Source organism: Telopea speciosissima, chromosome 10, assembly GCF_018873765.1.
Source record: "Telopea speciosissima isolate NSW1024214 ecotype Mountain lineage chromosome 10, Tspe_v1, whole genome shotgun sequence".
In the NCBI taxonomy this organism is placed as follows: domain Eukaryota; kingdom Viridiplantae; phylum Streptophyta; class Magnoliopsida; order Proteales; family Proteaceae; genus Telopea; species Telopea speciosissima.
Genome location: NC_057925.1, coordinates 17,235,042 through 17,252,172, shown reverse-complemented (window position 1 = coordinate 17,252,172; position 17,131 = coordinate 17,235,042). Strand labels below are relative to the sequence as shown.

Here is a 17,131-nt window from a genome sequence, read left to right as displayed (position 1 = left end):
TTGGATTTTTCTGACCCGAGCCAAGGTCGGGTCGGGCCTGAGCCTAGCTAAGGGGACTTAAGTTTGAGCTAGGATTCTATAAAGCCCGGCCCACCCGACCTATTGCAACCCTAGTTAACGGCATTCCCTTTCCTCTTTCAACGCAACTCAACAACAACTCTCTCTCTCTCTCTCTCCCCCCATGACTCAGCCATGCATGCGTAATAGCCCCCTGCCATCTCAAGCCTCTCAACAAACCACTACAAAGAATCTACTAAACCCACCAAATCCGCTGGCTTTTTTCAGCAATTATACGGTCCCTCCAAGGAATTAGGACAATGAGATAAAGACTCTAAAACTTAAATCAAAGGGGCCTAGAAAAGGGGCCGAAGCGACCCATTGACCCAATACTGGTGACAGTCGAGAGATGATCGATAGACACTGAGTACTTATATATGCTTCTGGCTGTGGAAAATCAGTCCTATAGGCAGGCAGTTATGAAAATGATGAACTGGAATTATCAGAGAAGCCGGACACCATATATTTTATAGACACTAAGTCAGATGGGGGCTCCATTAAAACGTTAGGCACATTTTTCAAATATATAAATGAAATGATGTTATGGAGAACATTCTCTCTCAGGAACACATGGATCACATGTACCCGGTAGTCAATACGAACGTGCATTGGCCTCTCGGGATGGGATTTCCACATTTCATGAGGGGCAAGGCAGTCATTTTGCCCTCCACTATGTCTGGGCATGGTCTGCCCCCAAGAACCAAAAACATTTTTCCTTATATATTATTACACTAATTAGAAAACATTATGTATCATTAAGGTTATAAATTATTTGACATCATAGAGCCAGCCCTTGAAAATATCATGAGGAAAAACTCAAATTAAGATTTGGCTCCAAAGAATGCCCGTCATCCTGTAACAAATTAAACAGAGACAAGATCCTGAAAAAAGCAGAGAAGCCTAAAGAGAAGAGTCTAAAGACCGAACAATACGTTGAAGTAGGGATGTAAACGGATTGGATTCGGCTCGGATAGTGTTATATCCACATCCGCATCCGATTAGCTTTCGGACGGATTCGGATAGTGCTAAACGGATACAGACATGGATATGGATCGGATATTTTATCATTTTACATGTATAATAGCTTTCCAGATAGCTATACCCTGTCCATATCGATATCCATTTAGTTTTCGGACGGATTCAGATAATGCTAAATGGATACGAAAACAAATTTCGACTTTTCATTTACATCCCTACGTTGAAGCTCCTTGTCGTTATAGTTCATATGGAAAGAGAAAACACTTTTACACATGATATATATATGAAATACATTTTCCAAACCAACTGTCCTGCCAACTTAAATGGGGTTTTTCTTTTGTTTGTTGTCACATAAAAGTATTCTTGAATAAAATATAAACATATAGATTCTACTCTTATCATTCAAAATGCATGTACAAATATAAATTAGAACTAAGAAAAATAAAACATGAGAACAATATTTGGTATTGAATTCGATCAATAACTCAAACAATACGAAGAATTAGAAAACAAATTAAGATGAGGAAGCCTAGCCTAGCTCGGCCATCAAGATATGTTTTGTGTTGCATCATCTGGATCAGCTCCTATATTTCTTTTTCTTTCCCAAATTAATGTATCCTTAAAATCTCTAGGAATTGAAGATATAGTAAGTAGGTAGCACACCAAAACATATCTTGAGCAATGGGAACGGAACGGCGGTGTTTGAATTTTTTGGTGATGTACTTTGCAATTATATATTAGGGATGTAAATGAATAGTCGAAATTTGTTTTCGTATTCGTGTTCGTATTCTTCTTTTAGTACTATTCGAATCCATCCGAAAGTTAAACGGATGCAGCTACGAATAGACTATTGCTATCCGAAAAGCTATATTTACATGTAAACGGATAAAATATCCAATCCGTATTCGTGTTCGTATCCGTTTAGCATTATCCGAATCTGTCTGAAAGCTAATCAGATGCAGATGTAGATATATCACTATCCGAGCCGAATCCGATCCGTTTCCATCCCCATCGTATAACCCGTATAACCGTATGACCATATAACATGGTAGGTTTGAAGATATATAGTTGTCAAACCAATCCGAATCTTCAAGCTCCTCCCGATTACAACCTACAACACCACTTCATCATCTCTCGCGATCTCTTACCGTCAAATCCAAATCTGCCCCACCCATCAAACCCGCCCCATCCAACCCATCAAACCCATCAAACCCGCCCCAACCAAATCACCTCCCAACAACACCAAGTCAAATCCAACTCCCCTAATCCACTGTCAATCATGCCGATATTTACATAGATGGAGTCTCTTGAATAGGTTACGTATCACTATGTATTGAGATTATTGCCCTTGGTCTTTCCTATTAATTATTTTTCAATAAAGAAAATTATTTCAATCAGTTTTCAAAACAGTATTTTAGAATTAGATGTTGACCAAAATCATTAAAAAAAAATTGAAGCAAATAAACTCAATGAGAAATATGGTTAGTGAAAAGAAAATTATTTTATTTTTTGATGTTTTAATATAACACAATTTTTTTTTTCAATGGGAATAAATGTTATCATTTCACATGTGTATACAAAAAAATTGCAGCTTTAAATAATGACATAATGCTAAATTACTTTCAAATTATTTTGAAATCTATTTATACCTCTATATTAAATAACTTACGAGAACAAGACAAACGACAATCAAAAGAAGAATACAGTAGTGAAATCATATATGACAACCTTAAATTTACATATACATGCCAAAATGGTAGCTAGCTGACAGTATTATCCTATTTGCATGTCAAATATTCGATCTAATTTCCAAACAAATTCTTTAGTTTTACCATACATGGCTACGCCTGCCCCTAGTGATCTGAAGATATGATATGACCTTATCCTAATGTATGTCAGATGCCCGCACTGTAGAGGATCCAAATTTATCACCCTATTGTCACCATCCAACGATTTTGTGCATGACCATTCCCACAACCTTTGGCCAAAAATTTAATTTAATAACTTAAATTATGGCCATGTGGTATGTTAGATAATACACGAATTTGATCGACAGTCAGTTCTAGTCCTTTGGTCATATGTTAAGTTTTAATTTAATTGAAATTAATCAATAAGCAAAGTAAATCTTTTAAATTCAAAATTAACCATATACAAGGATATAGTAGTACGCATGGATTTAGTTCACGTGGCATATTAATTCTCGCAGATATTGATACCGATATTATCTGGTCGTATCAGCCTGATTTCATATCAAAACACCAATTATTATTAAAAAAAATTCATATTCATACCATATCGCCGTATATTACTACTAAAAAAACATGGATCATAGAGAGGATTAATGCTAATAAGAAAGGGTGCCACTGGGTCAAAGGTTAGGTCCAGGCCAGGCTGGGGGCTGGGGTACCTTAGCCTTGGCCTGGGCCTGAGCATGAGTAGACATGAGGTCATGAACCTAGTCCACTGCGCTTCATGTGGAAATAGGATTGGGCCTGGCTGAAGTTTTGAGTGAGAGCTGGAATTTGTATATAATAATAGCGAGGGTTCCCTTAATAAGGGTTGTAACGAGCATACTAAAGACGTGTGACAAAATGGTATTATACATATATGGGCAGCAAAGTCATTTCATGTGAGGAGAGAAATATATATACACAAAGGTGAAGGCTCTCTAAGCCTAAGGCGTATACAAAGACGTGTGGCACCCTAAAGACGTGTGACAAAACGGTATTATACTTATGTGTGTGGTAGAGTCATTATATGTGAGGACAGAGATATATACACAAAGGTGCTAACTTTTTCTGCCCAAAGCCCAGTAGCTCAGAGAATCTTGTCCCAATAAGGGAAGGCTTTTTAAGTGTACAGATCGACCTTCTCAAATATATTATTATATTAATTTTTTTAAGTAAGAAATAATAATTAATAGGAAAAATTACATTCCCCTCTCCTGTACTTTGGCCTAATTATGCGTTCTTCTCCTTGGTTTTCTCACCTTACATACCCCTCTCCTCTACTTTGAATAAAATTACTATTACAATCTTGTCGTTAGCGTCTCTCTATTAAGTGCTGATGTGGCATAATAAAATTTTTCAAAATCCCTTAAGTAACCCTGGATCCTTGTGAGATGATCCATTTACCCTTTTGGTTTAATCCTCAAACTAACAAGGGTTCATATGAATAGACCTTTTTACCCTTCTTCTTCTTCTTCCTCCTTCAACCCCTTCTCCTGCAAACTCCGGCGAGAACAAAAATGGAGTTCCTCCATCTCTTCCTCTCCGCTTCACTAAACCCTAACCGTAGGTAACCCTTTTACCCTTCTTCTTCCTCCTCCTCCAACCCCTTTTCTTGCAACCTCCTAACCTAAAATAGCCGACGATCAGAAGGTACTCACTCTCTGCCCTCTGCAACTCCCCACCCCCACCACTTATCCTTGTCCCTCCCTCACGGCCTCACCCCCAACTCTGCTGTTGTTCATTTAGTGCCAGAGCTGGCCAAAAAATAACCCATGAAAGAACCCATCCAAGACCCCTGTTGTGCATATGAAAGACTAAAACTGGGGGTTTCTTTTGTTTTTAAACAAATATCATCATTGACAAGAGAGGAGTTCTCGTCTTCTTCAAGCTCTGATCAGTCAAACACCCGTAACGCATCTGAAACAGCTTTATTTTTTATTTTTTATTTTTAGTTCCTGAATTTGCAGGTCACCATGGACCCGCAAGGTCAGGTGGGATGCGAGCACGGAGTTTCAGGGAGGTGGATTGGCAAGTATTGGTTCAGGGAGAGGAGTTGTTTCAGTAAAGTGCGCTGCTGATACCCTTTGGGGTTTCAGGAATCAGCAGCTCAGTAATGGGGGTTTCATAGAGATGTTTCAGGTGGGGTTTGAAGCTAGTCAGGGGGTTTCAGAAATCGACAGTGCAATAATAGGGGTTTCAAGGAGGTGTTTCAGGTGGGGTTTGAAGCTAGTTAGGGGGTTTCAGAAATCGACAGTGCAATAATAGGGGTTTCAAGGAGGTGTTTCAGGTAGGGTTTGAAGCTAGTAATGAGTGTTTCAGGAAGGGGTTTCAGGTTAGGGGTTTTTATAGATGGTTTTCTGTAGCAGTTCGGTAACTTAGAATTTCTTCCCATCTGGCCTTGAATCAAGACTCTTGATACAATTGGTTTAACTGTGTACCTGTGAATTTTTTAAATGTATTTTTGTTCTTAAGAGAAATAGGCCAAAAAAACAGGGTACCACCATACTGAGATGGAGATTTCTTATTGCCAAAAGACCACAGCCCAAATGGGTCCCAAAACTGGATCGAAGTAGGTGTCCTTGGAGGGAAATAATCACACAAAATATGAAGAAAAAACTGTTGGACAGATAATTAATAATTTCAAAAATCAATCTGAAACCATGGAATGAGCTTGATGTATAGAAGGTGTTTCCGGTTTCTGATGCAAGCTGTCATGAAACCATCTTTTGGGATCCTTAAATATTAGCTTTCTATTTGGCCATTAATTAGTTAATATCATATTTGAGTTTCATTGGCAGGTGGTTAGACCCTCGTATATCACCATCCATGGTGACGGTGGTGGTGGTGCTGGCGGTGGAGGAGGAAGAGGAGGCAACGGCAGTAATGGTGGTGTTGATGGTGATGGTGGTGGTGGTGGTGGTGGTGGTGCTACTGTTGGCGGTAGAGGAAAGAAAGAGGTGTTTTAGGTTGAAGATGATGAAAAGGGTAGAATTGAAAATGCAATTTTAATTTGTTAGTAAAAGGTAATATTGTCTTTTCAAACCATTAACTAACAGCACCTTAACACCGTCAGCCATAAGAGGTCAAAATGTAAGGTGGGAAAACTAAAGGGAGGAATGTGTAATTAGGGCAAAGTACAGGGGAGGGGGACATAATTTTCCCTAATTAATAAAATATTAAAGAAAGAAATGTTGTAAAATAGAAACAATATGCAAAAAAAGGGAACATAACTTTAACGTCTTATAGGGAACTAATAATTAATTTAATAACTTTCGTTTTTACCTCACAATTGTAAATACATGTTTAGGTGTTAAAGGAATGGTTTAAGAAAAATTTAGATAGGTAGGGGTGTAAAAGGGTCAGTCCGTCCGGTTTCCGTCATGTCGAATCGTTTTTGGTCTGAGAATGAGTAAGACTAAAACCAAACCGTTCAGGAATTTCGATCTTCAATCAATTTTGGTCCAGTACAATTTTGGTTTATTTTGGTTATTTAGTCGTGGTCCGCTATAGTTTGAATATACTGAATATATATAAAAATTACAATAGAATGATTGACTCCATGATGAAAGGAAAAGAATCAAAACAGATGCTAAACTATTGCTATCTTTCGTAAGTAGTAGCTAATGTGCTATCGTTGAGCTGTACAGATGAGATTCATGGAAGATATAACATGCCAAAATGGGTCAATGCCAACCCATTGGCTGAATATATGTTAATACAAACCAATCTGATAAGGATCGAATTATGACTAATTATATTTGGAAACAGATTTCTTTTCTTATTTGGTACAATAGTGAAATCATATATGACAACCTTAAATTTACATATACATGCCAAAATGGTAGCTGGCCGACAGTAGTATCCTAATTGCATGTCAAATATTTGATCTAATTTCCAAACGAATTTCTTTAGTTTTACCATACATGGCTACGCCTGCCCCTAATGATCTGAAGATATGATATGACCTTATCTATATATATTTATGTAAAGCAAGAGCTACTGCTTCCATCTATTATACAATCAATATATATATATATATATATATATATATATATATAGAGAGAGAGAGAGAGAGAGAGAGAGAGAGAGAGAGAGAGAGAGAGATTGGAAGGCTTAATATTTGAGTGTCATAGAAGGTGAATGAGATTTGGAGCGCAACCTTCAATGACTAACTCGTGTAGTTTTAGCTCTCAGTCATGGCTAATCACTCTCTTGATTGTCGTGTCTCGGCCTCTCTCAATGGTCTTATTGTCTTTGCTGATATAGAGAAGAAGGAAAGCAATCATCTACAATCATATTGTTTCTTAGTCCTTCTTTTTGTTTTATCACTTCGGCAAATTTTGTTTTTGTTTTGTTTTTCATTTTGGAACCACTATTTGTATCAAATTACTTATCTTTGCTTTTCTTTAATCCCTCCCTCTCTTATGAAAATGTCTGCTAATCCCTTCCCCTCTTTGAACTAACAAAGGGATTCTTTTCCCTTACACTTATTACGAAAAGAAGAAGATGGGTTTCCTTCTCCTAGTGAATTTTTTATGTGATAGAGTTCTTCTCTTTAGGTTTATATTGTATATATGGGTGCACTTTCAAGGGCTGAGGATGACTACTCCACCACAGAATCTGTCCATTTGCGCATCTTAGAACAAGTCCTTATTGATAAAAGGTATAAATTTATATTGTTAATTTTCTGTCTTAATTTCCATATTTGTTTGGTTCAATTGAAAATGTGGATTTTCTTTGGATACCAAAGTTTCAAGTTTTTTTTTTTTTTTTTTTGATACAGCTCAGCTAGCGAATCCTTAGTTTACAGCTATAGAAAAAGTTTTAATGGATTTGCAGCTAAGCTCACAGAACAAGAGCAAAGAAAGCTACGAGGTACCCACCCCTTTTCTTTTTTTTAAAAAAAAAATAGCCAACATTTGAAATGTATAACTATCTTACAATACACAAACTTGCAGGGATGAAAAATGTAGTCTCTGTATTTCCAAGTAGAACCCTTCAACTTCACACAACAAGATCATGGGATTTCTTGGGTTTCCCAAGCACTGTACAAAGAATGCCTACCATTGAGAGTGATGTCATTATTGGCATGATTGACAGTGGAATTTGGCCTGAATCTGAGAGCTTCAGTGATAAAGGGATCGGTCCTCCACCAATCAAATGGAAGGGTATTTGCCAAAACATTACTTGTAACAAGTAAGAATTTTGGGTCCCTTTCATGATTGACTTCTGCTGCCTTATTTATACTATACTTGTTTATTCCGACAATAAATACGCGGAAGAGGAAGAGAAATCCCCCCGTGATATTGAAGGACATGGAACCCACACTGCTTCTACAGTAGCAGGTGTTGAAGTTAAAAATAAAAGCCTTTTTGGCCTTGCTGAAGGGACTGTAAGAGGAGCTGTTCCCTCTGCAAGGATTGCTGTCTATAAAGCTTGCTGGAAATCTGGTTGTGCTGACCATGACATAATGGCTGCATTTGATGATGCGATTGAAGATGGTGTTGATATCTTATCAGTTTCCCTTGGGGGTCCAGATGCTTTATTTTTCTATAGAGATGTTATTGCAATTGGAGCATTCCATGCAATGGAGAAAGGGATCTTTACCTCTACATCTGCTGGAAACTTTGGACCAGAAATAGGTACAATCACAAATCTTGCCCCATGGATGTTAACTGTAGCAGCAAGCAACACAGATCGTCGGTTCATAAGCAATGTCACAACAGGCAATCGGATTACCGTGGTGGTGAGAGTGCTTCTTCATGTTGAAGAAACAACCATTAAATAATCTAGAAAATTATCTGTTTAGCTACTATGAAAATTTCAGTTGTGAATTTTAGTTTAGTTTTTTTTAATGGATAATAAGATGTGTTTATCAATCACCATTTACATTGGACAATAAATATGTTGTCAGTATTAATTTCCTTCTTTGATAATCAGGGATATGCTATCAACACTTTCGAAACTGAGAAAAAGGCATCCCCAATTATATATGCAGGTGATCAGGCCGCACATAACCCTAGCACTGAAGATGCAAGGTTTAAATCCTTCCCATATTAGTACTCATGATGTCCATTTTCTACCTTTTCTTTCTCTTTGTGGTTTTTAATGAATATTATTTTCTTTATTCATTGATTCAGAGCATGTAACCCTGGCTCCTTGGACAAAGACTTTGTGAAAGGGAAGATTGTCTTCTGTGATACATTCTCTGATGGTAGCGGACCCTTCCTTGCTGATGCTCAGGGAATGGTGATGGTAGATGATACTGGATATACTGATACAGCTTATTCTTATCCTTTACCGGCAACAGCCATCAGCATTGCAGATGGCAAAAAATTAAAGCTCTATTTGAATACTACCAGGTTACATGGGAGACATGCATCCTCTCTTAATTATAGGTTAAGTAAAATTTGCAGTTTTTTTAATGGGATCAATATATCTACCTTCTTGCAGAATCCCTGTGGCAAAGATTTACAAAAGTCAAGCAGTTCATGATTCTGAAGCTCCACTTGTGTCTTTCTTCTCTTCCAGAGGACCCAATAATATTTCACAAGAAGTTCCCAAGGTAATTTGTTATGTGCCTAGTGGGGCCCACTCTAGTGTATGTGTGTTAGATTGGGCCAACCTAGTATGGGATAGGTTAAAGGATTTGATTTAACACGTTCAATTAGCTTTGGAGCTTTTGGAGTATCGGTCAAGTACCTTGCATACTTCCAACTTTTTTTACATAATAAATTTTGTTAATTAATAGTGGGAGTCATCGATATATGCACACACACACACACACACTCCCACATATATTTATTTATTTATTTAAGCAGTAACATATTTTGCTTTCTTAAAAATTTAAAAGAGAAGGATGAAGAAGATGAGAAGAAGAAGAGAGACAGGGGAGACACCAATCTTAACGTGGTTTGGTTTTTTATTCAACCTACATCCACAGTGTAAGATAATTATCACAATGAATAATCTTGAGAGATTACAATCCTTAAGTAGTAGTTTTATGACCATTTGAAGGAGTAGATCCTAATACTATTTTTACCCTTGATTGAGCAGCATTCCAACTTTGTTCTTATCCCAAATCTTCTTGCCAATATGTTCATTGGTGTAATTACCCATTAATGAAAGATTTCCTCTTACATTCTTCTTCTTATTCTTTTTGTATTACAAGCAGCCAGACTTAAGTGTCCCGGGTGTAGACATATTAGCAGCATGGTCTCCTAAAGCCACAGTTTCAGATTACGAAGGTGACAAGCGCTCCGTAAATTACAACATTATATCTGGAACATCTATGTCTTGCCCTCATGCAACTGGTGCTGCTGCCTATGTCAAAACATTTCATCCCTCATGGTCTCCAGCCGGAATTAAATCTGCTCTCATGACAACAGGTTATTTATCCATTTTCCCCTGGGCCCTAAAGTCCCATAATCAAGGATTACTGAATTCCTTCTAGGTTTAACCCAATCAATTATTTTTCTGTTTGTCTTGTAGCTTCTCCCATAAATTCCTCCTATGACAATCAGGCTGAATTGGCTTATGGCGCTGGACAAATCGATCCACTGAATGCTGTCAATCCAGGTCTTGTGTATGATACCTTGAAACCTGACTATATACAAGCATTATGCGAGTTGGGTTTTGGTCCGGATTATATTAAGCTCATTGCTGGAGAGAATGTTACTTGTGCCAAGTCTAGTGGAACCGACTCTTCTTTAAACTATCCTTCTATGGGTACTCCAATTACTGCCGGAACACCCTTCAAAAGATTTATCCGGAGGACGGTTACGAATGTCGGCTTACCAAATTCTACATACAAGGCGACAATTGGGCCACAAACACTAGCAAATGTTACTGTTAATCCCAATGTTCTATCTTTTAAATCGTTGAATGAGAAGCAACAGTTCACTATAAATGTCACCGGGGTAGGGATTCCCGAATATTCAACAATCTCTACATGGTTGTTGTGGTCAGATGAGATACATAATGTAAGAAGTCCTATTGTCTTCTGGACTTTTTAGAAATTAGAAATCTTTCTTAAAAAATAAATGAGAATTAATTGAGTATTTCCTTAGACCATTTCTTTAAAAGGTCATTTGTATTTAAAAGAACAAAAGAATTACAAGACAACGAGAACTAAAAACAAAATGCTAAAACCCCCTTAGCCCACCTACAACTTTGCCATCAGCAAGGAAAAGGGCAAGCCCTCAAACAAATTTACATATTACGAAACCAATATCTCAGTCTACAATGAGCATCCACAAAGAGCTCATCTTCCATCAGTTTTTCGGAGAGCTGGTAGACATGGATTTTTAGCAGCATCTTTGGCCAAGAAATCTGCTATTCTTAAAGAAAATGCTCTTAATTAATGCATGATTTTGAAGCTAGTCAGTGTTTAAAAGACTATGGGAAGTAGGCCCATTTTTATTAAATATTATTAAAACATCAATTGGTGCAGAATCAAATATTAACTTGGTATCATGTACATCACCCACTTTATTTGATAGGTTGCAACACATTTTTTCTTCTTCTGTGTCACAAGATCTAACATCTCCAAAAAGCGATTTTGCATTGATGTTTATAAATTTGTCTGTGATTTGACCAAAAAAAGAAAATTTGTCGTTGAAGCTATAATCAAATAAAGGCAATCAAGTTCTACTAAATAAAGCTTGAATGAAATGCAATCAAGCTAGGAGTAGACCTTCATGTAAAACATTTGTAATAATATTGAAGTGTGGAACATTGTTGGACATAAGATGATGTGGAGAATTTGTGTGGCAATTTTTGGGAATGTTTGTAAGAAGTTTAGAATCATCTCATATGATTTTTTATTGTTGGCAACTCCACTAGGAGTTGGATAGTTTGGTAGAATGGCTTCTCCAAATTCGAGGCAAATTTAAATATATTACAGTGTTTTTGTGTCTAATATCATATAATGACAGTTGTAGTCATGCGTGTTAGATAATTATTTGTAAGACAATGAATTATGTTCAACCAGGTCTTGAATATTAGGTTCAATATTTGAGACATAAAAGTTCCTTGATGAGTCACAGAACTTTACAACAATCAACCAAGAAATGTTAAATCCTTAAAAAATTAGATTAATTAGGCCAATAAATCATATAGTTCAACCAAGAAATCTGTAGTACATCAATCAACCTAGATATAGTTAATTTAATGCTCTTTCTGCAAAGGAGGGGCACCATTTATGGGTCCAAACCATCCTATTTATATTGTAAAAATTGACGTAAAATGCACTTAAGACGGATTTTGAGCACATTCTTTTGAATTCCTGAAATTTTGTTATTAATTTCTAGTCTCTCTTTAGGTCTATTATCTCAAACCAATATGATCACTCAAAACAAGAGACCGTAGCTGAGAAGGATAACAAAGGTTGAGACTCGGGCAGGATGAAGCATATTATTCATTGTTACATCCAAAAAAGCAAGGATTTGGACAACTAAGATAATGAAGGTTAGGTCCAAGATAGAACACAATTTTGGCAGTTGAAAATACAAGTTTGTGGGTACAAGGACGTAATGGCATAACCTAGTGCAAGTCCCGCATGCATAGGATCCCATGGGAGGTAGTAAGGCTGCAAGTTTGGCTTTAACGGGCCGAGCCTGTCCTGAGTCCAAATAGGCCTGGGTTGAGATACTTTGACCCTAAGGGTGGGTCAGGGTTGGGAATTTTCGACCATGACTCAGAGTCGGGCTGGGTTAGGGTTGAAGCCTTGGACTGAGCCCGGTCCAACCCAACTTGACTCTATCTTTCTTCTTTCTTTCTGTCTTTCTTTCTTCTTCTTTCTTCTTTCTTCTTCTTCTTCAACCGATAAACAGCTATCAAGGAAGAGGTCGAGAAGTTGAGCCGATTAGGATTCATCAGAGAAGAGAAGTCCTCAACCTGGCTAGCAAATGCGGTCATGGTACCCAAACCAAACAGGAAGTGGAGAATGTGCGTCAACTACAGAGACCTGAACAAGGCATGCCCAAAGGATGAGTACCCACTACCCAGGATCAACTTGTTGATCGATGCAACCACTGGCCATGAGATGCTGAGCTTCATGGATGCTTACTCTGGGTATTACTAGATCCTCATGCATGAGGATGATGAGTCCTACACCGCATTCCAGACAGACAAGGAGAACTACTACTATCGCATCATGCCGTTTGGACTAAAGAACGTAGGAGCCACCTACCAGAGGATGGTCAACAAGATGTTCGAGGAACAGATCAAACGCAACATGGAGGTGTATGTGGATGACATGTTCGTGAAAGGTGTCCAAGCTCATCAACACCTGACCGACCTAGAAGAAGCATTCTCGGTACTGAAAAGGGAAGTTCCCAGGGTTCATGGTCTCAGTATGTGGAATAGAAGCCAACCCATCTAAGATCATGGCCATCCAAGAGATGGCACCACCTCGGATGTTCAGGAAAGTGCAGAGATTGAATGGAAGGGTCGACGCCCTTTCAAGGTTCATGTTACGGTCGGGAGGCAAGTGCCTACCATTCTTCAAGACATTGAAGAACCTCCGAAGTCCTAAACACTTTGTATGGACGGAGGAGTGTCAAAAGGCATTCGAGGAACTGAAGGAGTACCTGAAGAAACCACTGGTTGGGTGACCAGAGCCCAATGAAGAGCTGCAGATCTACCTGGCCGCTACCCCAATCACGGTGAGCGCAATACTGTTGAAGGAGGAGGGTTAGATATAGAGACCCATCTATTATGTCAGTCATGTTCTGATTGACACAGAGACCAGGTACACAAGGATCGAGAAGGTAGTTTACGCGTTGGTGATCGCAGCTAGGAAGCTGCGACCAGACTTCCAAGCCCACACTGTCATAGTACTCACCGACATACCACTGAAGAAGGTATTGCACAAGCCAGACGTCTCTGGATAATTGATAGCCTGTGTAGTAGAGTTAAGTGAGAATGACATCAGGTTTCAGCCTTGGCAGACTTCGTCGCTGAAAGCACCCTGTTTAAGATCGAGCCAGGGACAGAAGAGCTAGAGAAACAAGATTATGGATCGTGGGAGATTGGATGGTTTGAGCAACGCAGAAGGAAGCGGGGCTGGCTTCATACTCACCAGCCCCGAGGGTTTCTGAATCCAGTATGCTCTCTGATTCACCTTTCAGGCATCCAACAATGAAGCAAAGTACGAGGCATTACTAGCTGGACTCCGGGTAGCCAAAGCCATCCAAGTCACACACCTATCCATCCAGAGTAACTCCCAACTTATAGAGAATCAGGTGAACAGAGAGTATGAGGTGAAGGTTGAGCAAATGGCATCATACCTGGCATGTGTTCGAGAAATAATCAAGTTCGAGAAATTTGAGATGGTCCGAGGTCCCAGGATCGAGAATGCCACCGTTGATGCCTTATCCCGACTAGCCAACGAAAAGCTCCAAAATTTGGCCAGTGCTATTTACATCGAGATATTATATGAGCAACATACTAGGAGAAACAGGTTAATGAGATTGAGGAAGGGCCTAGCTGGATGGACCCTATGCTCAACTACCTACAAAATGATGTCTTACTGGAAGACAAACTCGAGGCAAGGAAGATAAGGATGAGAGCTACAAAATACACTGTTATGGACAGAGTACTATACAAGAGGGGGGTCACAGCACCACTACTCCGGTATCTAGGACCTAAGGGAGCCAAGTATACCCTAGTAGAGGTCCATGAGGGGATATGCGAAAGTCACATGGGAGGGTGAGCCCTAGCCTACCAAGTCCTCCACCAGGGATTCTACTGGTCACAGATGCAAGAAGAGGCCATACAATACGCCAAGATCTGCGAGCAATGTCAATTGTTCACCCCAGTATCCCATCTGCCAACCACTAAATTGACATCGATCCTCAACCCCATCCCTTTTGCCATGTGGGGGGTGGACATCCTAGGCAATTTCATAGCAGCATCCGACAATCACAAATACTTGGTGGTCGCCATAGACTACTTCACCTAGGGGTCAAGGGTAAACCATTGTCCAAGATAACAGAGAATGAAATGGAGAAGTTCGTCTGTGACAACATCATCTATAGGTTTGGGGTACCAAGGATCCTAGTCTCCGACAACAAGAAGCAATTCAACAACCCCAAGTTCAAAGCATTCTGCCAGATCTACAACATTGACTATCGGCCTGTCTTGGTAGCTTACCAACAGGCCAATGGTCAGGTGGAGGTGACGAACAGAACATTGCTAGAAGGGGTCAAGAAAAGGCTAGAAGGAGCCAAGGGGAAGTGAGTCGAGGAACTACCAAGTGTTCTATGGGCGTACCAAACCACAATAAGGACACCCATAGGAGAAAGCCATTCCGACTAGCATATGGCACAGAGGCATTGGCACCAATAGAGGTCCTCGGCATGTCCCATAGAGTACTGCACTTCAATGAGCGCACTTACGAAACAAACTCCGAGCTAACCTGGACTTCCTAGATGAGGTTTGGCACTACTGAAGAACGTGGCATATTACAGCGAACAGCCAAGTACTATAATGCGAGGGTAAGAGAAAGGCTCTTCCACCAAGGACACCTAGTCCTAAGAAGGGCCAGTGCATCGCAGCCATGAAAGGAAGAGAAGCTGTCAGCAAACTAGGAAGGACCTTACATAGTTTCCAAGCAGATACGCCCAGGGACCTACAGCTTGAAAACATCGCTGGGCAAGAAGATAGACTGCACCTGAAACTCAGAACACCTGAAGAAGTACTACCAGTAGTAGTAGCAGTAGCAGTAGCATGGTCGGGTGTCAGCCAGGTACACAGTAGGTTAAATTACAGTTTTCAAGGATAATTTGAAATTTTATTTGAGATTTGAAGTAAAGTTTGATTTTGGGATACATTCGCCTACTCCTACCCGGTGGTCGAACACCTTCAATGTACCATGGTCTACAAACCACCTCCAAAGCACCAAGGTCTCTGGACCACCGAGGCGTAATGCCACTAAGGCCTAAGGCCACCAAGGTCTCCAGACCACCAAGACACAATGCCACCAAGGTCTCCGAACCACCAAGGCAAAATGCCACCAAGGTCTCCGGACCACCAAGGTAAAATGAAACCAAGGTCTCTAGACCATTAAGGCATAATGCCACCAAGGCCCAAGGCCATCCAGGTCTCCGGGCCCCCAAGACGCAATGCCACCAAGGTCTCCAGACCACCAAGGTGAAATGCTACCAAGGCCTAATGCCACCAAGGCCCAAGGCCACCCAGGTCCACGGACTACCAAGGCGTAAGGCCACCAAGGCGCAAGGCCACCAAGGTCCTTAGACCAATAAACACTAAGAACTATCAAAGGTCAAGGTCACCTAGATCGAATGACTACCAAGGTCAATTGACCATACGCACAAACCACATGGAACAGTACGCGAGGAAGGTGAGAATTTAACTACAAGTATCAAGTGTAAAAAGACACAATATTTATAACCCAAAGTTTTAAGTCCAAAGATTCGACATGAAAAGGAAATATATATAGAAAGTCAAGAAGCATCTGCTGGGGGAGTCACATCCTCCTCTGAAGGGGAAGCCATCTCAGCCTCAGGCGGACGTGTCGCACCCACCTCATGCAGAGTAATGCCCTCCTCAAGCGCCACAACACTCTCCCTAGATAGAACATCGGTAGCCACAGTCACTACCGAGGTCAACGCTGCGACATTCGTGAACCGAGAGAAGTCATAACCCAAAATCTCCTCAAGTACATAAGCGGCCAGATCCTGGATCCCCGCATTCTATATCTCCTGGTTATACTCGTAGAATAGATCCATGAGCACCGAGGAGTTCTGAAACTCCGCCATAGCCCACTTACCGGCCTTGGCCAGCTCAACCTTATGACTCTGCCTCATGATAAGAAGCTCCTCCTCCAAGGCACAGATCCTGGCCGAACTTAGCTCCTCCATAGCCACGCTCTGAGAAGACACGGCCCTTAGCTCCTCAGCCATCCTTTGCTCGCAGAAGACGGTGTCCTTTCAAGGAACCCTATGCTCTTGAAGCTCCCTCTCCATGCTTCGCAGCTTGTGTGTCTGCTGGATCTCCTGGAAGGCAAAGCACTCAAGATAGAGCACTGCCTCTATAGTGTGATACTGGACCTGTAACCGACGTGATTGTTAAAAATCCTACCAGAGTACGAGATACACAATAATGACAAAAGCAATGGATTGAAAGGTATGACTTATCGAAGCCATGGCCTGATAGAGGGACTGCACCAGAACTGAGTGACGCATCCCTTGTAAGGTTGAACGCTTAGTTGGGTGCCTCCCCAGGTCCAACCACTCTCAAGATACCCCATGGCAAGTCAAGACCGCACCCTCCTGGAGTTCCCAGGGAAGCACCAAAGAAGAAGGAGTCGACGGGTCAGTGGTCACACCAGCAGAAGAAGA

The 17,131-nt window shown here is 40.3% G+C and overlaps 1 pseudogene; it reads left to right on the top strand.

Annotated features, from left to right (window-relative positions):
* The first annotated feature begins 6,924 nt into the window (after window positions 1-6,924).
* On the top strand, window positions 6,925-10,780 carry LOC122643352 (annotated as a pseudogene).
* Window positions 10,781-17,131: the final 6,351 nt, after the last annotated feature.